The 27,493-nt window shown below is 37.6% G+C and overlaps 1 protein-coding gene and 1 long non-coding RNA gene across 4 annotated transcripts in view; one reads left to right on the plus strand and one right to left on the minus strand.

The window, feature by feature from the left end:
- naaladl2 (N-acetylated alpha-linked acidic dipeptidase like 2) overlaps positions 1 to 2,837 on the minus strand; it is a 399,262-nt gene extending 396,425 nt beyond the window's left edge. For 2 of the 3 annotated variants that reach the window (XR_002753301.1, XM_023339997.1), the window contains exons 1-2: positions 2,310 to 2,837; positions 2,123 to 2,185 (exon numbers count right to left, since the gene is read on the minus strand). The gene's annotated coding sequence lies outside the window, so the exon portion shown is untranslated. Of the gene's footprint in view, positions 1 to 2,122 lie in introns of all 3 variants that reach the window. The other variant, XM_023339998.1, reaches the window with a different exon arrangement.
- Positions 927 to 27,013, plus strand: LOC111609752. The gene is made up of 4 exons (XR_002753302.1): positions 927 to 1,025; positions 15,989 to 16,041; positions 16,978 to 17,058; positions 26,929 to 27,013. It is a non-coding gene; the product is annotated as an uncharacterized LOC111609752 (long non-coding RNA).
- The last annotated feature ends 480 nt before the right edge of the window (positions 27,014 to 27,493 follow it).

Raw genomic sequence — 27,493 nt, forward strand, 5'->3', positions numbered from 1 at the left:
GAGGTTACTAGAATTTGCTCCTGCATGTTAAGGTTAATAGAGATCTTACATAGTTCAAGTCAGGACACAAATATATTCAAAGAAAACATTTTTTTAATATGGCACATCATTGGTGACAGATATAGATTTCATATTCTTGTTTCTGAAAGAAATAAAATAGGATTCACTTTCTCCACTGTTATTACTAAACTACGACAACAGGCAGATCACAATTCTAAAACAGCCATAAAAATCAACGTTATTCACAATTTTTTCTTTCTGCTCTCTGATTGGCCCTGTGGAAATTCTACTGGAGGAATCCAAATCAATGGGAGAAATCTCAGATGGAACACTGAAGGGAGATCAGAATCAAATGAAAATGTGTCGAGAGGTAATGGCCAGGATAACAATAAGAATGTAGGTTTAGTTCTTCAAGCACGTCGACCATCAGCCTGTAAAAGCTTGGTTTCTGCTGGAATGATTTCAATCCTGAGATGCTGTTTAAGCCCTTGCTGCTCCAAGAAATCTATTCAAGAGGCACCAGTAAATAACATGGCTTATTTATGCAATCCCTTGATGTCTAATGGGTGATTGGGACCCATTAGACATAGACTCAACCAGGATACTTCTGCAAATACCTTGTTTATTCTCTGACTTTGAAACCCTTCAAAAAGACTCTGAGGTATGAAACAAGACACCACAAAGCATCTAAAGATTTACTCTCTCACACATTTATGCTAAAGAAACCAGCTGGCTGCAGACCGCTGGCTTCTCAGTGAGCGACATGCATCATTAACATCTTTAAATGCTGAGGCGTCCTGCCTTTACAATCTTCAAACAGGCTGTCCTTCAACCCCCTCTGCTTAAAACCTCCCACCCACCACTCACAGTCTTTAAAGTGTTACTAAAGAAGCTTAACAGCCCATTGCGAAGGGTGTGCATGGGGCGTCTGTACTCCATAAAACTCGCTATAAGTAATGGTATTTCATCAGGAACTCTTATGGAACATACAGTGCTTGCTTTATGGAGACGGTTAAAGGCAGCAGGTGAGTAAAAGGATCCTTTCTGGATTGTATTTGTTTTCCAATAATTGATCAAAGAGGCAAACTGGAAAAGTGGTTAAAACACAAACTTCTCTTAGCTGACAGAGAAGTTTGTGTTTGTGTATGACTACAACAACAGGACTGAATCCTTGGAGCATCACATGATGTAAACACAGCAATGACGCATTTAGCAGCAGCATGCTAGGAAAACTATAACAGAATACATTCAGTACGCTGTATACACAAAAATGTTTGGATTCCAAGATATTTCGCATTTTGTATGTTTCTAAGATTCAAGTATGTAGTAAACTAAGAGACGGTTTATCAGCTCCATTCGACAGTAATGTTAAAAATCACTTCAAATGAAATCAAAGTAAAAAGAAAAATAAGCTGTAGATTTAAAAAAAAAGCTCAGTTATATTTGCATGCAAGTCTAATGAATCTGGTGTTCAATGAAATCTTTTCCAATTGTTGATAATATTCCTCAAAACATTTTTTTCACTCTACTGATTTTACATAAACGGCAATAAAAAACAACAAATGTTTTCACGATTTACAGCAAAAATGTTCATCCCCGTGCTGTTCATATGGATATGTGAAGATCAATTCTCCGATAAAGAAATTCAGACATAGCATAATTTTCTGCTAAAGCCAATAAAATAGTCCCGAATGAGATGGGGAAATTTTGATAGTGAACCCTGGTGAAAGCCACATCTCTCCTTTAAACAAGTATCCTAAAGATTCAGAGAAAGCACCGCGATCCAAAAAGGTGCAGTGTGTCTTTAATTCCTTGCCTTTGTGGCGGCGGCAGCTAGCAAGGGCATCTCAGGCAAACCACAAAGCTAAGGGGTTAAAGACGGTACCATGTTGGCTCTTTGTGAGCGGGATTCCACGCCATTTTTCCAGCTCTTTATTTTCAAGTCATAGCTAACCAGCTCCAACTTCCTGCCTGCTCAAAAACCAAACGCCATTCGAGGACAAGGATAAGAGAAGCAGAGCCGGGACACAAAAAAAACAAAACAACAACAACAACAAAAAAAAAAACAGGAGGAATCAGTGTTTCAGGAACATGAAGGGAAGGTCATTGTCTGCAAGCTTACCCTGGGAGAAAAACAGAGGGCCTGAACCTGCCAGAACCTATCCACGGCGACCAGGAGGTGGACCTGCAAGAGACCAGAACAACAAAGACAGTTTGTGACAAAGCTGAGGCGCCGCAGTCCGAGAGGAGTGAAATCAAGTCTGACATTTTTCATTTATTTGTAAATGCCTCCTTGGCGGCACACTCACTCGAAGCGACAGTTGGGCTTTTACCAAGTTAAGGGGAGATGATGGTAGAATAGAGGGATCCTGACAGAGGTTGTAATGAGATGCCGCATTAGGGCCGCTCTCTCATCCACTCTCCCCTCTCTCGCCCAGGAGCACGCCCTTCACTTCTAATCTGCCACCCCGACCATTTGGAGATGGTTAACCCCGTGAAAAACTACACTAACCCTCTTTGGTGCGCTGATAAAACATTCTTTCTGGGTTTATTTTGTCGGAAAGACTTTGATGCTTACAAATGCTTTTGTCAAAGGGATTTTAGAGCTCAGAGCCTCGGGAGGGTTCGGGGAAAGAATTGCGATATGCATCACCTGCTCAAAATATGAACAGGTGCAGAGGATGGAGCTAACAGAGGGGAACTGGAGTAAAAAATACCAAGTTAGTGAACAGTGAGAATAAAGCAGACTTACTGTGACCTCTGGGAAACAGCAAGTCATAGTTTTCATCATGTACACTTTTACCAATTCTTAGCAACATAAAATAAACCAAACCAAATATTTGTTAAAGAGAAGAGATTTAACACATTTTGTATTTGTACAGATTTGTTAAAAACTTACATTGTATTTTCATGTTTCTGCAAAGCAAGTTGTGACATAAACATAAAGAAGCAGTTATTTCAACAGTTAACCTAGACATGCTACACTTACTTTAGCTCACAGCTAATTCAGTATTTAATGCTTCAAATCAGAATCCATTAAGGGGAACAATGTTCTGACATTTTTCATTTATTTGTAAATGCCTCCTTGGCGGCACACTCACTCGAAGTGTGCCGAAGCTCACTCGAACACCACACAAAGCCCATGTGGTGTTTTTCTTTATCTAAAACATTTAACTTGCTAAGAGGATCCAAGTCTGCAGAAAAAGTCCAAAAACCTTCTGGCTCAGTGAGAACAAGGATGCTACTTTACCTTCTGGCCAGGTAAACAGCGGTTAGCATAAACAACAAATAACCTTCTGATGCTATCTAGTTGTTAAAGTCCTAAGCCTGTTCAAATTTCAAAAATGTAAAATTTTGTGCTGAAAATTAAAACACCAAAGAACAAATCTGCTTTGTCTCCTAAAACTAACTCAACTTTCATTTAAACTGCTTTATGTTTGGCATCAATTTGTCAGTTTATATTTGTTGCTTTTAATGAATGACTTTCCTTAATGTAAGCCTAGAATGGTCCAGTTAAAGCATATTGCAGGTGTGATGAGTACCTTCAACACCAAGGCTTGGTAAAATACTATAGTAATAATACAGCCCAATGAACAGAATGCAAGAGTATAAAATACAGTGGAAATTCACATTACACTAACTTTACTAATGTTCCATTTTGAAAATCAAGTTTTAACATTGAAATACATTATTGTAATGTAATTTTACCTTAGAATGACAGAAAAAAATGTGAAAGCACAAAGGACTGTTTGTTATACTGGACACAAGAGCTTGCTGCAAACAGGAAGATCAGAGATTCCAGTTTATATATGCTGAACACATATTTAGATCAAATTCACAAAATATCCCCATTTTCATTTCATTTCATAGACTTATTGATATAGCACTTTTCAGCAACAAGACAATTCAAAGTGCTTCAAATGAGGAAAACATAAAACGTTGAGCTTCATAAATAAATATGAAATAAAAATATATAAAAAATAATAAATATAAATAAAAGAGTAACTCACAACAAATGGGTTAAAGTTGATTTAAAAGAACTCAGGTTTTCAGCATTTCCTCAGTGTAAATATATGCAAAGATGGCTAATAAATCTACAAAAAGCCACTTCTGTATCATAACCATTTACAGAGTTTATGCATAAGTGGAATTTCCACGTCAAGTGCTGCATTAGAAAAATTCCTTTGTTCACTAATTCATTCACTTCATTTCACTTCAACTCTTTTTATGTAATAAAGAGCTTTCTCTGGACAACAAAGACATTCAGTATAATTTTAGTCCCTTTAAAATCAGCTCACCTACATATGTTGAGGAGAAGAACAACCATTAGTGAAATAGGTTGTGATTGAGTAGGCAGTTAGAACGGAGCGATGGATTTAACTTTGGCCATAGCTGCTCCTGAAATATGTCATCATTTTTGGTTAAATTTGAATACATAAAACCGTTGCTTTAAAAGCCTTCCCACTTAGTCTGCAGAAAAAAAATGGTGCACCTGTTTTTCTACCTTGAAATGAATGAAACAGAAAAAATCTTTTTGTAGTGTGGTCCTGCTCTCCCCACAGACTATTCTGCCGTCCATGTCTGTGCATCACTGAAACCCCCTCTCTGTTGTAATCTGGTGGTATAGTCCTGGTTGTTGTGAGGGCTGGTTTTGCCTTTGCTAAGCCATTCAGCATATCTCAGGGTCAGTTTGTCCCTCACTCTGTCCCTATCATCATTTTCAGACTCATATTGTCATTTCATAACTTCCTACTTCCATTTTGTCCATCTGGAGAGAAACTTACCTGTGGAGCTAAACCATTCTACACCAGTTTTTGTAGTCTTTCTTTACGTTTGAAGGTTCTCACAAATAACTGGGATAATTAATCTTAGAAATGTTCAAACATACTGAATACACGTTCCCCTTCAGTACAAAGTGACTCATTGTCAGCCCAGTGGTGGCTTGATGCTGCCGTCCAGCTGTTTCTTGTACTTCATCCCCTTCTTTTGCTTTTGGGAAGTACCGACTCCAGTTCCAGATCAAATATTATACACATTCCATTTTGTACTCATATATTCAAATAACGGAAGTTTAGTATAGTCATAAGAATGCTCAAAACTATATAGTTGGACATTTTTAAGTTCTGATCCCTGTTTGGGCCGGTTGACGGGTTACAACTTGTAATCACACTAAAATTATTCCAGGCATGCTCCTGCCTTTACATATTTACTCTGGTCACATAATGAAATGTCAATTGTAGGATATGAGTGGTGTTTGTACAAATTATTGGTAGTCAGAGAGAAACATACCGCAGAAGATTGCTTGAATTTCTCCCCACAACTGTATAAAACGGTAAAAAGAGCAATATGGTCAACACCAGCCAACATGAAGGCATATTGTCATAAGTCAACACTGCTAAATTATTGAATAAATAGACATATAAGCTAAACAACAAAGATATTTAATATCTTTAATCAGTTATTTAGGTTCTTAAAACGTCAAATTGGTGCAAAGTTCTGTTCAATCTGTTCATTTTTTAAGAGTTTCAGGAACTCCTGATCAATCATGGAACTTCTTTAGAAATGTGGACTGTGGACCCTGACATTAGCATTGGGGATGTTTGTGCTAATGCTACATTTTTAGCATTGAGATGCTATTTTAGGTTTGAACAGCTTCACTGATAGGCTAACTCCTTCTAGCATAAACTGAACACAATAGTAGTCTTTCCCAGATACTACAGATATTTTTGTCTCCAAAAATAAAAATTATTGTGATAAAGTTAAATATTGGAAACTCTTGGTGTCGCACCCTAATTAGCTAATAAACTCTAAACATTTTCTTTGACTAAAGTCTCTCAGTCTGGGTCAGCAGGGCACAATGATGTGCATAAGACAGTCATGGACATGGACATGGACATCATGTTCATTACCCCCCCACCTCCACACAGAGGGGAAGACATCATTACTGAAGAAGCTGGTTATTCACAGAGTTTTGTGTCCAAGCATATTGAAAATTGAGTAGAAGGAAGAAGTGTGGTAGGCAAAGGTGCAAAATGACAAAATGAGAGAACTGAACAAAATGTTTTCAGTTCACTGAGCACTGAGCTCATAATGCTCAGTGCTTTACTAGCCACTATGCACAGACTAATCCACACTTCTGCTGCAGATGTGCTTCTCATGTCAGGCCATTCCTGAACCAGACTGGACTGTTTCTCAGTGGTCTACCATCCTCTCACATGAAAGTAAAGTTGACATTTTATTTGGAATTTAAGGTCCCAGAATCCACAGTCAGTGATGCTTCAGGGTGTCATGACTTTCCAGCAGGACTTGGCAGCTGCCTACACTGCCAAAGTCACCAAAAGCTGGTGCGATTATCATCATGATACTGTGCTGGATTGGCCAGCCAGCTCTCCTGACCTTTAACCCCAAAGAGAATCTATGGGACTCTCCTAAGAGAAGCTGATCTCCTCCACAACTCAGTGCAGTGCCCTCTAAGCTGTCCTCCCAGACTGAGTGTGTGTGCCATGGACTTTGCAGCATGTGAACAATGAGTTATGTACTTCATTAAGCTGAAGTAATTTCCCTCCCAGATATCATGTCGCCTTCGAGCCTCTCAGTAATCCATCCCAGCCGCCATCAGCTAAAATTAGCTCAGTGAAGCAGAGAGCCACACCTCGTCAGGACGCTGCAGGTAGGGCTGTCTGGCTCTACAAGGCATCATTAAAATACAAGCTTTTAGATTCAAATTATTGTTGGTGCTGGAGATACAATCTGTAGGTTTTCAGTGGCATCCTCTTCATCATCCTAAACTAATATTATCCAAGCATTGCACTGCGGTAATTATTGAAATCATAAGCATGACTTCAGGTCTCAGAAGGTGTATAACCCTATGACAGCTTGTTTTTTGGTAGACTTTCATTAAATATTTGCTTCTCTTGCCAATACATTGAAGCACTTCAAAAGTAGATTTTTTTTTTTTTTGTGAGGGAAAATACTTTAATGGACAATAACTGTCTTGGCAGTTCCAGTAGAAATGGTTTCCATAACCAACTCAATCATAGCTCAATTGAAAAAAAAAATGTTTAAATATTTTAAATTGATTTTTCCTTCCTGGTCTACTTGTCACAGTCCTTAAGCAGCCAATATGACATAACTACAAAAGAGTTTCAAACTGGCATTTTTTTCCAGACACCCTTTAGAAGGTAGTCTACAAACAATTGATGGTTTAACTGAAAGAACAGAACAGTTCTGGGGTTTTACAATTTGGTTTAAAATCACTTCACTGAACAGAATCTGCTCTTTTGAAAGTTTTTAATTTATCACAGTGTTGCCCTCGTGTTTTTAGACTTGCATTCAAAAACATGCCTAGAGGAACATTAAATTTTGTTATAACTCATGTCATCCAAGGGGTGATGCTGTGGGCCTCAGCCTGCCGACTGTGAGACGGCCTCATGTCTGTCCTGACATGCTAACAGCTCAGTCATCAGAGATCAGATTCCACAGCAACATGTCCTGGATGACACTATCAGTTGTTGGCAGGCTCTGCTTATCGTCTCATTTGTTTTTGCCTCTCCTCTTTAAATCTCTGTCTGGTTAGAAAGTCGACCAGAGAGATGTGAAATCAGATATGAAAATTGGCCTTTGGAACCTCCACTGAGAGTCCCTCCCCATGTGGTCGGGCCCCTGGCTGAGGGGTCAGAGTGGATGCTGAACCCAAGTTAGAAAATCACACTACCATTTTTTATTTTTTTCTTCCCCCTTTTACATTTGAGGCAGCTGGCTAATGTGAATCCAAACTTTAATCAAGTCTTTTTCACCACTTGCCTGGATCACTGCACCACACTTTAGAAAGGACTCAGTGATCCCTGTGTCTCTAAGCTTTAGAGGGTACAGACTGCTCCTTTTAACTGGCACACCAAAGTGACCACATTTCTGCTGTTTTAGCCTCTATGCACTGGCTGTCTACATTTTCAGGTTCATTTTAAATTATTTTATTTGCTTTTGAAGTTCTTAAAAGCCCTGCCCCGTCTGCCCTAGCTGCTACATCCCTACACTCCCCCTTGTTCCTGTCAGTAAGCTGATCAGCTGCTCTTCACATCATCACAGTGCTTTTGCTGCAGCAGCTCTGATGTATGGAGGACTTCAGCCTCTTCCCTGCCTCTCTCTTTTTAAAAACACATTTCTTCTCCCCAACCTCAGCCACCATCTAAGATGTTGGCTTTTGAATGGTTTTTATTCCAACCTTTTATGTGCTGTATCTTGGCTGCTTGTATTGTTGTTTTTATTTCAATACAAGCAATAAATAATATATTTATTTTTAAATAATTTTAATTCTATTATTTCTTTATTACTTTATCATGTAATTCTTCATTGTTTTGGGTATGGCATGTTGGTTTTGTGTGTGTTTAGAGTGCTTTATAAATAAAGCTGCTAGCTTTATTTGCCACTGGTGTAAATTCCCGTTTTATATGTATGATTTCTGTGTCTCATCCGTTGGTTTCAGCCTTTCTATAGATGAACAATCATTGGTATTTTAATCATTTGTTAGTGGCATAAAAATATGCAAGTTTTCTGTGCGGAGTGCTGGAAACCAAATGAGCAAAATAATCATTGGCACAAAATTAAAAATCTTTTGTACAGAAGTTCATACAGAGATTACTGTAAAATATTATTTTAACCCTGATTAGGTGAAAGGTGAGGATATACTTAACTATTTGTTATTTAACTAATTGTTAATATGATGTCAGAGATATTCTCTCAGCCTAATGAGAGGATCTAAATGGCAGAAAAAGCTCCAACCTTCTTTGGTTCCCAGGAACCAACACAGTCAAACTCTGAGCCTATTTTCATTCCAACACCAGGACAGTGAAACGAAAATGTTTCGATGCATTTCAGCCTCTCATTTACACGGCAACAGCAATTTGGTTGTTACCATGACAACGGGCTCCAGAGTGAAACACAATGCAAGTCAAGTCCATGTATACCAGGGGTCTCAAACTCCAGTCCTCAAGGGCCACTGTCCTGCAGTTTTTAGATGTGCCACAGGTACAAAACACTGGAATGAAATGGCTTAATGACCTTCTCCTTGTGTAGATCAGTTCTCCATAGCCTTAATGACCTAATTATTCTAGTCAGGTGTGGTGCAGCAGAGGCACATCTAGAAGTTGCAGGACAGCGGCCCTCGAGGACCCCAAACCATATGGAAACTGTGATGTCAGTCATTTTCCCTTATACCACCAGGCTCAGTTTTCACCTGGACACATCATAACAACGACTCCATGTCTGCTGCTGCTGCTGCACATCTTCAGATTATTTGGCATGTTAAAGCAAAATCTGCCCTTTGACATTGTGGAATATTTATGCCATCAGTAAAAACAGATTACATGCCCCAGATGTTGTGTAAAGGTTACGAAAACAGGCTTCTGCATCGGAAAGTTCACAAAGTGTCACTGCCTCCTACAGGCCTGGCTTGTGCACTACATCATTTTCAGTGCTATTTGCGTTTTCATCCCACTGTTGTGTAAACATTTATTTTTTTCTGATACACAAAAGAAAATTATTTTGGAAAGTTTGGCGATGCGCATGAATGTCGCGGTCACTACAGTCACAGCAAGGAGTCCGAGTAGACGGCACTAAGGTCCCGCAGAAACCTTCACATACTTCAGGAAAAGCAACATACAAAAGAACTGATAGAAAAACAATCTGGCTTTTGAAGAACATGTACTCAGATTCTTTTTCATGTGTGTGTTATAAGCACAATTACACATGTCCAAAAACATGCAGGATATTTAACCCTTTTAAGGATTAAGGATATTTTATTTCACTCTAAATTCCATGCATTCAGCCATTGTCTGTACCTGCTTTTTCTTACCGGGTTGTGGGATAAGTGGTGCCTGTCCAAATTTAACAATGCATAATATTAACGCAGAACAGTAGCGAGAGTTAAAAACAAAAATTGGAATCAACAGATTGTAGAATGTGGAAGTTCAGAAAACTGTAATCAGAGTATATCTTACAGTTAGTAAGTATATTATCAAGTGTAGGATATAATAACAGGCTAGTTTGATTTGCCAATTTTAAGTCAAGATGAAGCTGTTTTTTTTACTGCCTACAACAAATAGGAACAACAAAATGAAATCAGCATAAAGAGTAGAACAACTACAGTGAGAACTTGGCTGACTTTGAGTGATTGGATGTAGTTTGGTTTATTTCCTAAATGTAACAGTGATTTTTTTATTTATTTATTTTATTTATTTATTTATTTTTTTGCTGTTTTGTACCAATACAAAAACAGTCTGAAGTAAAGATAAGAGAAACTGTAAACATTTACAATGACACTGACATATTAGCAGTACAACCTTATGTCTGTATGTCATACAAGTCTGCTTTATTTCCAAGTATAACTTGCTGCTCACATGGATTAAAAAGGGTATTTGAACTTTAGCTTGTGGGCATAAATTGTTCACTCAAACCAACTGGGCTCAGTTTGAGAAGAGAGAGAGCATCAGGACCACTAGTGGAGTGTAAAATGTAGATTATACCCCTGTGAAGTGGCTGTCCATCACAACCTGAGCTCTTCCAGGCAATATGCCAATTAGGACATTACCATACAGACTGCCACTGAAATTATACCTACGTCAAGGCTGAAAAGAAATCTTTTCAAAAAGCTGGCAGATGTGGTAACTGTCAGACTCCCAGATGTCTCAGTCAGAGCAGCTGAATAAAAATAACTTTAAAATAGTCTGTACCCATGCATGAAGTTGCTCACCTTGTATGATGATGGGTGGCTATTTTTATAACCATTTTGACACCTTGACTTCCAGTGTAATTCTCATCATTTAACAAAGTAGATGAAAAAGACGACAAGCACTGAGATTCTTGTATATCAGTTTATGCTATGAAATGGTGTAAAAGAAACATTTGTAAGTTATTGTCATATACAACTCATTATGAGGTTTCATAATGAGTTGTGAATGACACAGAAAGATTAAGGTTTAGACGCCACATTGCCAGCTCTTAAGATTTTTTTAATGTTGAAATTTGATGGTTAAGGCTGACACTTGTTCTCTTGTGGTGGCATCTTTGTCTTTAGAAGAACAATGAAACTATTTTCTTTACAACCCCTTAAATACTGTCTACATGATCTCATTCACCCAAGAAAGAACCCGATCTGAGCAAACGTTAATTAGTTTTACCCCTTTAGCTTCTTGCATCTTTTCGCCAGTCTGACATGATCTGAACCAGTTTTGCCTCCCACTCTCAGCTGGGAGATGTTTGAGGATTCCTGATTTATGCATCCCATTTCAAGTGACTCCATATTATCCAGATCTAGACTTTGACTCAACCAGTAAGTCCTCAGCTAGTTCTTGGTAGATTTACCAGCATGTTTTGGCTTGGTGCAGTTTTTTTAACAAATGGTCTCACATTTTTCTTCAGGTAGCCTCTTATACACAACGGAATTCATAATAAATGCTTTGGGGCTAATGTGCCACAGGTGTCAGATTAGAAGTTAGGCTGTGTATGACTGGGTCGATGTGTGCGTATCTGCTAAAGTGTGCATGTCAGGACTGCCTGACTTTGTCTCACCTCTTTGATAAATAAAATTCCACTATAAAGATGAGATTTTGACAATAACATGCTGTTATTGTAGGTCAACATGCTAGTGCTAGCTGCTCTTAGTCAGTGTTTTTTTTCCCTCTGCATGGAGTATGTTACTGAAGGTCACCATTTTAGTCCAAGATTAGATGTTATCATTCATATTTTAGCTAGTTTTAGCTTTTTAGCTCATCTTACCTTGTAAGCTCCTACGACCGAACAGTATAGGCTTGAAATCAGTATTCTGCAGTGATTTCTAATAGTCTTTTTTTAACTGAAAGGTTTCCCTTCTCTTCAGCAGTTTTTCTATATGGATTTTTTTCTGTTTCTTACATATCTGCAAGTTTAATTGATTTCAAATGATTCTGCAATTTTCATCAAAAACATTCAGCTTTACAACGTTCACACTGCATTTTCACAAGAAATGCATTTTTATTCTAGTTATATTTCATATTTACTTGCATTCCTATCTGCTTCCAGTCGGGAGTTAGGTACAGTCTGACTTGAATCACAACAACCTACCATATCATAAAATTAAAAAGACAAGCAATAATATGTTTTTGTGGGTTTGTAAGAAAGAACTGCTGTTGCCAATTTTAAATTCCTCTCCTTCACTGATGTCTGACGGGCTATAATTTCTATTCTCAGTCCAGTGGAGCCTACTGAGCGGGAAATTATGAAGTGACGGTTTAGATTTTTAAGCACTGATTTCATCCGGTTTTAAATCTCAAAAAAATATTTCAACATAAATAAAAATAGATGCATCTTATAAAACAACCAGGCAGTCGAGCTAAATCACCCTGTGCTTCAGTGAACTCACATTTTTTAGTGTCACCGTTGAGTGAACATTTCCTCTAGTTAGTGTCGGCCTACATATCGATGGAATTCCTGTCTGACTAATGGCTGTAACAGAAGTTGGAGTGAAAATCTTGGGTAGAACATTAATTTTCTAATTTCCCTGTCAGTCTCAATTTTGTCCTTCAGTCTGTCAATAAAGTTGCATTGATACTGCAAAAAGGCCATTTAACACATGGCAGTTGCTAACTGATTATTGACGAGAACTACTTCTGTCTAAAGGGAACAAATCCTTTACAGCTACTAGAGTTAGCTATTGCTACTGCTGATTCAAATTACTTTTATTTTTTTGGACCTAAGTAGTAACAGGGATATTCTGTTGAGTATTATTAATACTTTTTTTGAAAGTCGCTTTTTACTGACTTATGAGTCTGCAGTGTTGGCAGGCAGGGGGGCAGTCAGTGACATCAGAGGAAGCTGTGGAGAACAGCAAGAGGGAAATGTTCTGATTGGGTAGCAGTCCATTTGATACTCAAATAACAAAACATTCCACAGCAGAGATGCATATCAATATCTGCATTGGTCTAGACATTGAAAAAAAATATAAAAAATTCTACAACGGGCATCTGTGACAATGTGAACAATCCATAAGGACAAATCTATTCAGTCTAGTTCCATGCTTTGTGCTCTGAGCAACATCATGCTTTATTATTTATGTTACATATTTACAGTTCCTAATTGCACTTTCAAACCATTTGAAAAAAAAAAAAACGTTTGTTGCTGTTTATTTTGTATGTGTTTGACCAAGGTAGTCAGTTTATTTTTTCATTTGCTGTTAAATTCCTAATTGCACAGACTGAACAAATTAAAGTTGTGTTGTTTTTACATGTTTGAACAAGCTTGTGAAGTTGTTGGTGTGTTTAAGTGTGTTGTACTGGTGCAGTTATTAATTTGTAACTGCACCAGACAGTAGCAAATAAATCAATTTTTAATTCAGTACAGTTATGTTTGTGTTTAAAAAACAAAACATTTTGAGTCAATTGAGCTGTTGTTCTGTATTGGATCTGAATCAGCTGAAACTAAACCTCAGGTATCGGAAGTGAAAAAAGTGCCTCAGTGATTCCTTAAACCACAATTCAAACCACAACCCAGAGCAGACTGGACTTGTTGAAGAAGCTAAGATCCTTCAAGGTTTGCAGCAAGATGTTGCAGATCTTCTTTCAGTCTGTTGTTGAGAGCATCATCTCTTCTGTTGTCATCTGTTGGGGCAGCAGCATCAGAACCAGGGAGCTGAAAAGGGTCAGCAGTCTGATAAAGAAGGCTGGTTCTGATCTGGTTCTGTTTGGTTCTCATCTGGTTCTGTTCTGGGTATGACAGTGGAACCTCTGGAGATAACGATACAAAGAAGGATTTTTTTTTAATGAAATCAAGAGAATTGTGGAAAACCCTGACCATCCTCTTCAGATCATGGTCAGGGTCTTATGGCCCCAACGTACTCAGGCGCACTTCAGTCCGCAGAGGTCCGCGCGGACTCGAAGCGGACATGTCCGGGCTTTATACATGTCCAGGCTTTACATATAGATTTTTATTGCCGCGTACGCATACTCGGTGTCGCACATTAAACTACCCGGTGGAAACAGTGTTCACATCGACCTGGTTTTCATGTGACACCGTGGTGATAAGTTTGAGAATAAGGGCTTTAATGAGTTCATGTTGTTTCAAAGTTGACAGTCAACATAAAGTTGTCACGGGGACGTGATAGACAGGTAAGCGAAAATACTTAACAGCAACATGCTTTATATATTCACGCAAATATTGACATGGTGAATTATGTAGAATTACAAGAACAAAAAACAAGACATCATCCCAGACTTCTTTATCAACAGCGGAGCAGAGAGGTGGTCCATAAGTTGAGTCTGACTTTTTTTTTTTTTTTTCCTTGAACAACGGCAAGGAAAGGATGATCGGGTATGTGCTCATTTTTGATTGCTGCACAAATTATTACACCGATCACAATTGTGCTTTTGCAACATAATAAAGTTTATTGAATGGATCCCTGATTACAGCTAAAGCCAGCGCAGCCTCCTGCAGTAGGAAGCTGCGCTGGCTCGGGCAGCGGTTCACTGTCTTTGCCGGACGAATCGACATGTGACTGCCATTCTCTGTCCCGTACTGAGAGGTGAGTTAAGGCTTCCCAGATGGAGAAGAAGCCGATCTACCCTCCCAAATAGTTCGTCAAACTTGCTAGTTCTCATTAGGATTGTGTGAAATAAAGGAATTTGTCACGAGATAATTTTAGGTAATCAGTACGCTCAAGTATGAAGACCCAACCATCCGCGGACAGTCGACGCGGTTCATGGAACCGCAACCACAATACGCCCGAGTGAGGGCCTTTAGAGAAACAAAGTGTCTTAAGTCAGAGGCTTCTTCACGTTCCCTGTAATATGGCCGCTACAGGAGATCTTTACTGCCAACAGCCATCACCATCTACAATAACTCTTTGAAGAATTTGAATTAATAAGAGTTACAACAACACTTAATTTTTCTTTGAGATCAAATACAGTATTTTTGAACTTGTATTTGATGCAATGATGCAGTTGATAATATCAAAGCTAACAATAAACTATTTAGAAGGAAGTCCACTTGTCAGGCTCTGTCTGAGGTGACCACACAGAAATGGAGTGCAGACCAGAAAGAAGGCATTTGACATTTAAATGCCATTATGTCAAAATAACTTTATATTTTATATTTTGTTCTTTGTTTTTATTTCCAAGCCAATTTTTGGCACTGGTGGTATAGTTGATTGTGTAACACCAGGAGCTATCAACAAGCTACAAGAACAAGTCAATATATATAGACGAAAATACACACTCAGAAAGTCCTTAAAAGCTTAGACATGCTAAATTAAGAGGAGGGGCCCTCCAGGTTCCCTGTGGCACTCAATGGAAGCTGTCATGCAGCAGGGCTACCACTAGAGGGATGAATGCTATCTGCCGGTTTCTCAGAGCTGTAGTTCCCCCTTTGTCCTGCTGGAGCTGCAGTTAGACGCCCCTCCGTTGTTGGTGCTGGTTCGCAGCTGCATGAGTTTGCTCTGGCAAGTCTGCATTTTGGATTTATATCTTAACATGACTGTAGGCTTATTTGGAACTTGCATGTGTGCTTCTCTTATTTCTCTGTGTTAAACCCTCAAATAGGTTGAGGAGTGTGTAGAATGTGCTATGCTTCTCTTTCTGTGTCTTCTAAAAACTTAAAAACTCCTCATATTTTTTAAAGTGCAGACAAAAAGTACAGTTTTTACAAACTACATATTCCTTTTGGGATCATTTCTGTTTGATTTCATTGTATGTGGTTCATCATGACGAGTGAAGGAAACTTATTGAACTAAAAGGTTCTTCAGGTTTGTGCAGCACTCTGGCAGTTCAGGTGAAAACAAGTCTTTATGAAATCCTGTCTGCATTTCATTAACAATTCATTTCTTCATGTTTTTAATATGACAAAACAACAGCACTCTTTGACCATCTGTGACACTTTGCAGAACACCTCTAAACATTTTTATCCTCAAATATTGGAAATGGAAACATGTGCTTTTCTCACAAAATCTTTCTAATTTTCTTTTCAGGTCTGCAGGCAACAAGAAGGACCTACTGAGGTCATTTGAAGGTCATCTTTACTGTAGGTACGACCTGAAGCTTTGTCTGCACACCGTGTTGCAAAAACTGGTTCACTCAATGATTGCCACTTCTTTTTGAATAGAATACCATGAAGCTATCACCTTTATCATATTTTTCAGAATAAAGAAAGCTTAGTACGTACAATATGCACACAGCACTTCAGTTTTTCTACAGACTTTTAAAAAAAATTGTCAATTTTCTTCCACAGTCATACCGAACGGTGTATCAGTTGGTTCTCAATGAACTACACTGAAGCTGCAGTATGTAAGTTTTATTTAAAAAATAATTAAAAAAAAAAAAAAAAAAAAATATATATATATATATATATATATAACATATCTGTTAAAACTGTCACTATGTTGGTTGTATGGTATGAGACTGATAAATGGTAAAAAAAAAATCCAGCTCCTCTACCTTCACCCAGTCCTTATTAGAAACAACCAATCAGAGTCAGGAGGCAGGTCTTAGGGGTGTCAGTCATGCAAGGTTGATTTTCCTCCTGGCCCTGGTTGGTTGTTTGTGGTTGGGAGAAGTTCATTTTTTCAGACAGCAGTAGTCAGTAGTGGAGGAGATTGATCTTTTCACAGATCATGTCTCATAAACTGCTACAACATGACAGTTTTAACAAATTTGTTAAAACCAGATTTTTAATGAGTTACATACTGCAGCTTTAAAGTTTATGGTTTTAACGTGGCAACAGACTACGAGGTAAAAATTCACAATAGCAGTTGTAAAAAAAAAATTATTGGTTCAGTTTTCCTGTACATACTGTGCTTTTTCCATATATTTTTGTGGCATTTAAATATTTCACATCATTGAATGTATTTTGAATGACAAAAACAGCCCGTTTCAATTAAGGTCAAGGTAGTTATCAAATGATTTGCTTTGTTTCTGTAGGACCTGGCTGATGTATGCTATGACAAATTCTTCTGTTCAGCAGGAAATCCTGAAGGACAATGTGAGGCCATGAGATTAAGGCATGAGGACTTCGCTATGCACTAGGAGATGATCAGCTTTGGTGTGTGAAACCTACCAGTGTTGCTGAATTTAAACAATTTTGTGAAACTTATTCACAGCCTATTAAAAGCTAGATGTCAGTTACTATAGTCAAAGATTGCAGTAACCAAATAAGGTCTAAAATGATGATTACTTTTTCATATCAGGCCAGGTTGGTGTGGAGGAATTTTTTCATTTAATAAGATATTATTTGAAAACTGCATTTTATGTTTACTTGGTTTCTCTTTGCTTTATAATACACTTTGTTTGTTGATTGGAAACATTTAATTGTGGCAAAAAGCAAATTTGGAAAGGTCCCATTCATGACATCCCACAGATGATAGAATATCATTCATATTTTCATGTTTCATGCGATTGTTAATGTAATAATTTCATGATCATTACAAATAATACAAGGAAATAAAAATGTTTTTATTTATTTTTTAAAGATGAATACATTTATTTGACGCATCCATCTCAAATAAAAAAAAAAAAACATGTAGACATATAAGGTGAGATGGTGGCAATGGTGGTAGGTGTTCGCCCCACAATTGGCAGGTTGCTGGTTCCATCCCGGCTCCTATAGCCTCTGATAGCCTCTCTCCAGAAGACTGCCCCAGGGCAGCTGTGGCTACTATCCAGTACCTCACCACCATGGGAGTGTCTGGGTGAATGACTGTAATATGAAGCTCTGTGAGGTCATCTAGACTTGATGAAGCAATACTTATATAAGTCATTTATACAAAGCCATTTACCATAAATTTTATTGAATTGTGGCACTTTTGGTTTTCCATAATTGATGCAGTCCAAACTGTTCATTGTTCATTGCAACACATTTAAGATACTTATTGTTCTACACCTAATAAGGCGTCTCTTTATTTATGTGTCTTGTGTTTCTGTCAAAGCGGCTCGTACCACTGCAAGCAGCTCCACGATGTATCATAATGTGGTTCGATCTTGTCTGTCTCATAACAAACTGTTATGACGTGGTGAGAGTTTTAACAAATATGTAAAAACATATTCTATAAAATAAGTTACATACAGCAGATTTAAGTTATGTCATCTGTCCCAGATAGAATTAAACATATTTTTTGGTCTAACATTTGCATTTGGTAGACACACATTGTTTTGGTTTAAACATAAGATTGACAGTTGAATTTAACCCAATAAAACAAATACATAAAGAATGTCTAATACAAATAAATGTATTTCTAAAATTGAGTAAAACATTTAGAGGCAAACAATCAAACATAAACTTGTAAGCTCAGAAACTCTCGACAGTGAAACTTGAACTTGAAGTGATGATGTAAAGGTGAGTGTCCCTTCAATGAGCATTTCAATTTTAATTATGTGTCAAGCAGACACTGAACATGTTCCCATTCCTCATGGTGTCTGTCAGCACCCAGGGGCCGAACCCCTGCTGGAGGGCCTCATTAGATTAGGCTCCCCAGGAGAGCTTCATCCTCAGCAGAATGCAACTTTTCCATCTTCCATATCAAAGTACTTCTTTTCTGTTTTCCATCCTCTGACCTCGTCCAACTTATTTGTTTCCAAGACATTACGTCATAATGTAGTTAGCATTTTTGGTAATAACATAATCTAACAGTATGATGTACATGACCGTTACTTATATGCAAATTCTAAAAACTCCGTCAGTCACATTTTCCAACCAGAATTGTGCAGACTGTATCAGTGCAAACCTTCATTGGCGTACCTGGTACAAATTGTTTATTGTTTCCAAAGTATTATTAAAGGCCGTCACAGATCTAATGAGGACCTTATCTAAACAGGCCAAGATTAAATACTAGCGTTCCTTCAAAGTGCCACACTATCCTACTCAATCAGTGGCAACCAAGCATTTCTCATTAATTGGATCTCTAAATATTCAAACGAGTCCTTATATGTTGATCTGTAATCCATCTAAGAATGATCCCAAATCGATGTCTTAAAGGCAGCAAGGAGACCATGTTTTATGCCCCTCTGAATTTAAATCAATTAAGCAAAGAATGGAGAAGCTAAATGACCTGTGTATAGTACATTCGATAAGCCTATAATTACTGCCCACCGATCTCCTGCGCAGTATATTGGCCCATGAATAGGATAAAGGTCAGGATGTAACATTGTGCATCGACTTGGTTTTTACACTAATGGACGTCAATACAGAGTGTGTACTGCCCCTAAATGGCAAAGCAATTTAATTATTTGTCATAAAAATATACTCATAATGGAGAACCATTATTATGTTAAGTCATACTGATCAATCTTTAAATAGATTATTATCACCCAGTTGTATATTTCTTTCAAATGTCAACTCTGCAATGATTGATACAGTTATTTAACGAAGTATGAATTTGCACAGCAGCATTTACAATAACACTACATTAAAAACAAAACAAAAATAAAACAACTTAACAGTGAAACTAGGCAATTCGCACATAGTATACAAACATTAAGGTTGGCCTGAAAGCCTTTCTTTTCAGAAAAAATCCTTTCATAGATGAATATTTTGAATATTTGAAATACCTGTTCCAAAGAAAACATTAATTATGTATTCATCTATTGAAGAACTTAAATCCAACTTTAAATTTCGACTGATGACAGTCTAAAGACAGGCTGGGACGTTCTGCAGGCATTCTAAAATGATTTTTGTCTTTTTTCCCAGCCGCCACAAAGTGTTTAGGAAATGATCACAGACGATGCAACAAACAGCTTTCTCCCGTCTGAAACACACTGCATGTTAGCCTCATCACATCACATGCTGTAAAGGGGTCACACCTCTGGATGAGCTAAGTTTAAAATTTAACCTCTAAAAGAAATTGTGAATGATTTAACAAATGTCTGCATAGTTCCAACATCCTGTCACTGGCGCTGGGTCATCAGGCTTCACCTACTTGTCACTAAAAGATGTATCATTGTTTTCTGGAACTTCTATATTCTTTTGTTCACTCGGTAAAGGTTTAGAGAAATGTGAAGTTATGTTTTAGTTAATTTTCACTAATTCACAACAAAGTCATCTCACTTTGGAAAACAGATGAAATTTTAATTTGGTTTTAAGCAATGAATGTCATATAATTCATTGCAAAATGCACTTTTATCACATTATACCTGTATTTCTGTAACTCTTATTTGATTGAAATTAGCCTTTAGCCTTTAGTTTAGCGTTAAAGTGGTATTAGCAAACGAGAGCACTAGGTCCAGGTTTAGCATTCATCCTGTTCAGTTTTAAACCCATTTTAAAAGGCTCATAATCGTCTTACCCATTCTTATTTGTCTGAACTGCTTCTCCTTTACTTGAATCATGTGCTCCTGAATCAGCTGACCTTTGACTTGAAGACATTTTATAAATCCAGAGGAGACTTTTGAACTTTTCACTCCCAAAATGTGAGAAGAGCTGCAGCTGCAGGCTCCATCTCTTGCTGCTCCATTTCTTGATCTTTTCTCCCTGGTTGTAACCCAGTGTGAGTTTATCATCAGTCTGCTAATATTTTACCCTTTGTTTCAATTTTCTGCAGCTCCTGTGTGGTAACTCATAGCTGTTTTATAGACCTATTCTTGATTTCTCTATTCTGTTGTTTGGTCAGCTGTTTTGTTTTTGCTGAAGTGCTTCAAAAATAAAGCGGGATGGGGCGTGGTGGCGTAGGGGATAGCGCGACCCATGTTTGGAGGCCTTGAGTCCTCAACGTGGCCGCAGTGGGTTCGACTCCTGGACATGACGATATTTGCCACATGTCTTCCACACTCTCCTGTCAGCCTACTTTTATATAAGGGACACTAGAGCCCCCAAACGACCCCTGGAGGGGTAAAATAAAGCAGGATGGAATAGTTTTATGAATAAGATGTATCTTGCAGGTTAACGTAAACCTTTAAAATCCCCTAAATTTATATTCAAACATTTATTTTCATCATGATCCAATTGGATGTCTCTTCTTGCAGTGCAGAATAATATATTTACTCCTTTAAGACAACTGTGAAAAGAAATGAGTTGCAGAATTCTGAAAAAAGGAAAAAAAAAATCCCAAAATATATTTGACAGTCAAAGTGAAATACTCTGTTCTCCTTATTTTTTCAGTTTCTGTGGTTTCCATCTTTCTAACTATTAGCTGTTCTTCATCTGCCCTGCACAGACCTAAAATGTATCATCAGTCTGTTTCAATTCAGTAACTCCATTTGAAAGATTTAGAGGTTGTTTGTTTGCCGCAGGAAGCAGTTGCTCCTCATTTCCATTCCACTTCTCACTCTGCAGCTTACTTCAGAGCAACTTATCGGCTTTTCTGCTGTGATTGACAGCTCAGAGACACCTTGCGATGACTTCTCTGCCTCTGTCATGTTTCGTCTCTCTCTATCTTCTCTCCTCTTCCTTTTGATGCTCTTTGTCTCTCCAGCCTACATGTAGGCCTTTCTTTAACCTCCCTAGGGACCTTTCTGTCCCCTAGCCTTTGGAAGCTCAAGGAGAACAGTCAATAAAATAAACTGGCTGGATAAGGAAATATATATTTATATATTTTCTGTTTCTCTTTATACTTTCCGCCTCCTTCAGGTCTGCCGCAAAGATGCACAGCTGGAGCCCAGGCTGATTGACAGCTCCGGGGCTTATTTTGTCAACTCTTTATAAGCAATCATCTCCTGTGACTACTTCTCTTGAGACAGACACACTTTGAAAGCATCAGACCACCACCTTTTTTAAAAGCATCAATTGTTTTAAGTGGCCAAGTGCCTTGAAGCGTTGCTTGCATGTTGGAAGAGTTCTAAAGCAGGAAAATACAAGTGTTTCTGTAAGACTGAAGCCCGGCTCTGGGTTGTTAGGAACTATGCTGCTGAAGCCTCTGACTCTTCTGCTTTAGAACTTACTGCAGTGTTTTATTCCTCGCAGTCTAAGATTAGGCTTTTCATGTGGATTGAATCGTTTTTTCTCCTTGATGCATTTTATGAGGGCTCCTAAAATATTTGTTCTAAAAATGTTTGGTAATGATACATACCAAAAATGTTTTGGTATGTATCTAGAACTTTATTTAAACAGAACTTGGGAAAGTGTGTTGTGTTAGAAGAATGGTGGGCCACCAGGCTGAGCGTTGTTTATTTGAAATAGGGTTTTTTTATACTCCAGTGACCGTAAAGATGGATTAAGCTATGGGTTTATGGGTTACACTTCAGTTATGAACTGTGCATTTTGTTTTAGCCTAGGTCATCTTTGTCTAGTTCAGAACTAGACAATAAACCTTATGTCCCCCAGCTACCTCTAGAGAATGGCACCAATGCAAAGTTAAGCAGATATAATGAATGGACTGATGGATGTTTTGGATGTTTTCTGTCACAAACGCTCAAAATAATACATTGAAGTTTAAAGTAATGTGAGAAAAGGTGAAAAATGTTTTGCAAAATTCCAGATCCTTTTTAAATTTTTCTTTAGCTAATCCATGTCAATCTCTCAACATGAACCAATCAGTTCCAATTATTATGTGGGATTTAAGCAACATAATAAAACCTTCTGAACCCTATATCACATTATGAATGGAAGAGATGCATCATGTTCCAGCTGATTCCAGGCTCTGACTAACAGCTCTTCTTAGAGCAGAAATGCTATTTCATGTCTTTCAAATGGTTAAACATATTCAGTGGGTTTTGCTGATGTATCTTATTGCCTGTCATTTTACAAAGGGCATCCCTGACATTTCTATGCTAAGCCAGATAAAAGCAGCATTCATTTCTTCAGCATTGTAACATTTGAATTCTACCAGATTTTAGCATTGTTGCAAGTTCAAAAACGTCATTTCTTTCCTTTCAGCTAGAAAGGAGATTTAAAAAGGAATAACTGCCTGGAACATCAGGGTCAACCTGTAACTTTGACAGTCGAAGGAATCTGAACCTTCACATAATATTTAGAAGCTCAAAAGCATCATCTGCTTGCTGTTCTGGATCTCTTCAAGGATTAAATAGTTTTTTCACCAAATGTGATATAAAACAAAAAAATCACTTTGAACAACAGAAGTATGCGCAAATATAGCCAAAAAAGTCTCAAGAGGGAATTTCACAGTAGTGACTCACAACTTAAGAGCTCAATTACAAAGCACTGACGGCCATTGCTTCAGAATTTCCAACCCTGATGCTTATTTTATTTGTTTGACTTAGAGCTCTATTTGTTTGACTTGTTTGACTCTGTGGTGGGAGACAATTTATAGGGACATAAGAGGCTGGATCACCTGCAATAGAATTAAGTGTGTGCTTTTGTTTTGTTGCGCCAATATCTACTGCATCATGCAGGTCCGCCTCAGGATTAATGTTTTCATTTTAGCCCTAGACAAAGTTGTATCGACTTTGCTTAAGCACACTCTAAATATGAGATGTCCACTGTGGAACCTTAAATGTTCCAGTGAGTAATTGATCCTTGCTTGGGGTCAAAAGCAGTGAAGATTTGAAGTTAAAGTAAAATATCTGTCTCACTAAGTCAAATGATATAGCGAGGCTAAACTGGTTGTCCACAGCCTGTGGGCTTGGTAGTTACAATTCAGTAATTGATTAATTGATATTGCTGAGGACAGACAATAATGATTTTCAAACCCTATTATTGGCCAGGGGTGTACTTTTTTTTTTTTTTTTTTACTAAACCTGTAAATAAACCCAAGCTGATTATGCATTCAGTAAACAGAGGAAAAAGCACTAAAACACATGAAATAAACACACACAACTTCTCGCCAAGATGCAAATGTAACAAAAAGAATTTCCAGTTGAGCTACTTTAATAAACAAAAGCATGAAGCAAATAACACTCAACTACTACGTAAGTATATAAAAGAATAATGACACTAATACACTCCCAGAAGGCAAAACAGTAAAAACATGCAATAAAGAATAAATTGAATAAAATGATGCAATGTTCAGTATGAACTGAGTATGTTAAAAAAGCAGATTTCTTTTAGAGGAATTTGGAAATGAGGCCAAGTGATTTTTCAACTAATAAACGAATACACACAGAAACACCAACATATGAACTCAGAGAATAATATACAGTATAGTCATATCACAGTCTAATATGAATTAGGACAACAGGCATGTGTTCAAACAACCAGTTCATAATGCAAAGCAGAATTATTTATTTATTTATTTATTTGTAACTTTTTGGACATGTCAAGTTACAATTAAGATGACAGCAATGCAACAAATATAAACATTATTTTGAGAAAGTAATGTTTCATTGAATAATTTACAGAATTAACAATAAATACCCTTTGGATATTTTTTATCATTCACCACAGCGATGGATCTAATTTAGTATTTTTGGATACCAAGACAGCATGTTGCCCCTCAAAACATGGTGACTTAAACTGACATAGCTCTAGAAGCAATAGCTTCAGTAAAACACCATAGTATTTTACTGTTTTAAACTATCTCTTTTTAGTCTGATACATACTGTATGTACCGTAAATAATATTATTTGTTTAGGGCAACAATTTCCTAGGGCTGACCACAACACAGACAGAGGGAAATCGAATATTGACACTGGGAACAATAACAATAGCCTGAAGTTACACTAGGCAACAGACTGCAAATGTTAAGAAGCAACATCTTTCTGCACCACGCAGTGAAGTAGGACGTCCCCTTCAAGGTAGCAGGGAGGTCCTCTCTAATGCAACAGCTGCTCTTTTTAACATGATGATGTCACATATTCACACAGTGAAACTCTTCCTGCTAAAACTGAAAGAGGGTTAATGCAGTGCATTGTGGGACTATGAGGTTTTATACCAGTCTCTTTGTTCCAGTAGGTATGTCACTCATGGCTGGAGGTACAAGTTGCACATTCTCACACTGAAAAGGCTTCATTTTGAGTGCATTTATTACATGGGGAATACTAAATATTAAGAAAGAATTATTTGTACTGTTGATTTGTTTTCTCATGAAATAGGCCTAAAACAAAGGCAGTCAGCAAGCTTTAAAATGAAAAGTACTTTCCGAAACAAACTGAGTCCAAAATAGCTTTTGTGAATTTATGTCTATTGCAGTAAAGAAGCAAAGTCTTACAAATAGAGCATGAGAAACCCTGTGAAACCAGCAGCATGATGAGAAACAACAGGAGAATTTGTCAATAAACTGCTTCTTTTTTCCAAGTGAAGCTGGCGCAAACTTAATGGTGCATTACTGCCACTGTCTTTGAGGACCAAGATATACCTAAAATGGGGCAGCTTAAACAAGCCAAGATACACACTCACATACACTAAAAAAATAAAAAAGCCATTTGCAGATCTCCTATATCCTGCAGAAATGATCTTTTATTTCCTTTAAGAAGCACAAGAGTTCTCTGATAAGCAAACCTCTCTAAAGAGTGAGATTTCCTCTACACAAAGCTCCTCATCTCTCTTCTCATCCTCTCTCTGGATCATTTCTGTTTCTTACAACTATTAAGGATTTGTTCCATTGATCCTCCTGCTGCCATTTCTTCCATAAGCCTGTCTGGTGCGTCCCCGTTACTTTTGAAAGTTTTGTTCAACCAGTGCATGCTCCAACCTCGACGTAAAAAGTGCTATTTTGCTCTTCTATACTTCCCCCATTCATGCTAACTTTAATATTGGGTTGAAACCATACAAATCCCTTCCATTTTATCTTGATTCCATGTGTTGTGAAAGTATATGACATTGTAACATGCATATGCTCTTCATATTAGTTTATAATTTGTTCACTACTGTTACATGTGCAGAAACCCAATTAAATTTTAGCTGACCAACCCACACTTAAAATCCACCACCATTTAAAAAGCATATCTGAGCTCCATTGTGACTCATAAAGTCAGGATGGATCCACACATCCTATATGTATATAGGAAGAGATTTATTTCCTTCTCATGTACAGATATGGACAATATATACAACTTCTCTCTTCAACTCCCTCGCACAACTGGAGTATATAAAATAAACCTCCATACTAACCTCCATATAAAATAATCCTCCTCTTTATAATAAACAAATGAAAACAAAGTCTAGCCCTTAGCCTTTGTAACACACTACTTTTTACCAGACATAATCACAACCCCCCCCCCCCACACACACACACACACACACACACACCCTATAAGGTTTTGACCTTATATATTTTTTTGTTTCACTTCATTTTTGTCTGCACTTTTTTATATGAGCAGTATAATTACGCAGTAAATATAAAATGTCCAACACAGTCACTGTCCAAAGTTTACATATACTCTGACAGAGTTTATGAGTGGTTTGCATGAAAGTGCCTTCCCTGGTGATAAAGAGCGGTGCTCTGTGACAGTGTCATATTTATAATGTTTTTTAATAGCAGAGCATGTTGAACTTTACTGCTGTAGATGGTAAACACTGAGAACATTTTACCATGTAAAAATAATGCTGGACACTTTGATCACTTGCCATATGTTTTCTGTCACATCACTGTCCAGTGTTAAAAAGTATGAGTTTAAATAAAAGGATGTCTGCTGCATTAATGCAGCAAGGTAGAGAAGTGGTGAGCGCTACTGTCTCACAGGATGAAGGATTCCTTAGGGTGGATTTTTTTTTTTTCGTAGTCTACCTGAGTAGATTGGTCTTTAAATCTAACAAAAATAATGTATTAGAAATATCTACTGAAAAAATAATGAGCTAGACTAAAAATGATAGATAGATAAAGATAAGAGGAGGAAGGTGCTGTATGGCAACCCATTCTCACTGCATGGTCAATATATGACGAGTCGGGAGTGAGAATGTGTTGTGTATGGACATGAGGTCATCCTGAGCCAGTGCTGTACTTATGCTGTTGCAGGTTTAGGTTGATGGAGGACAAACTGAACACTTTTCCTCACTTTGCTCCTGTCTTCTTCTACTGTCCAATTTGAATTATGTGCTGTTATTTCAGCTGTTGACTTTGTGTTTTATCTGTTATTTTTCTCCCTTTAGAAGCTGGAGCTCCATTCATTCTGTTTGGCTGCGATTCCTTCCTGGAGGACGACATCGGCTGAGAAAAAAAAAAAAAAACGTTCTCTCTCTCCTGCTGTTTACTTTTTACTTGTTTTTAACTCGAGTCGAGCAAATCTCAATCTCGTTGTAATGTGTTGATGACAATGACAAATCGTATCTTATCTTATCTTATCTTATCTTATCTTATCTTATCTTATCTTAACTTAGAAAGCACTTTACATCAGTTCTTCAGCTTCCTTTTGTGTCTCTGCTCTGTCTCCTCAAACCCCCAGTTGGTGGTAGCAGATGAAGAACCCCGATCTCAGGTGTCTTCCTGTTAAAGGAGAGTTTTTTCACTCCACTGTCACTACATGCATGTTATGTATGAGGGATTGATGTAATGTCAACAACACAATGTAAGTGATTGTCTTTTTAAAGTTTCTGTCTATGTTTCTGTGTCTTATTATTCACTTTGAATAACAAAAGTGAGCTTTATGTGCTGCTTAATAACTAGGACCAATTAAAATGTATGTATGATTGAACTGAAGTGACTTTTTGTAAAGTG

The sequence above is a fragment of the Xiphophorus maculatus genome, chromosome 9 (genome assembly GCF_002775205.1).
Source record: "Xiphophorus maculatus strain JP 163 A chromosome 9, X_maculatus-5.0-male, whole genome shotgun sequence".
NCBI lineage: Eukaryota > Metazoa > Chordata > Actinopteri > Cyprinodontiformes > Poeciliidae > Xiphophorus > Xiphophorus maculatus.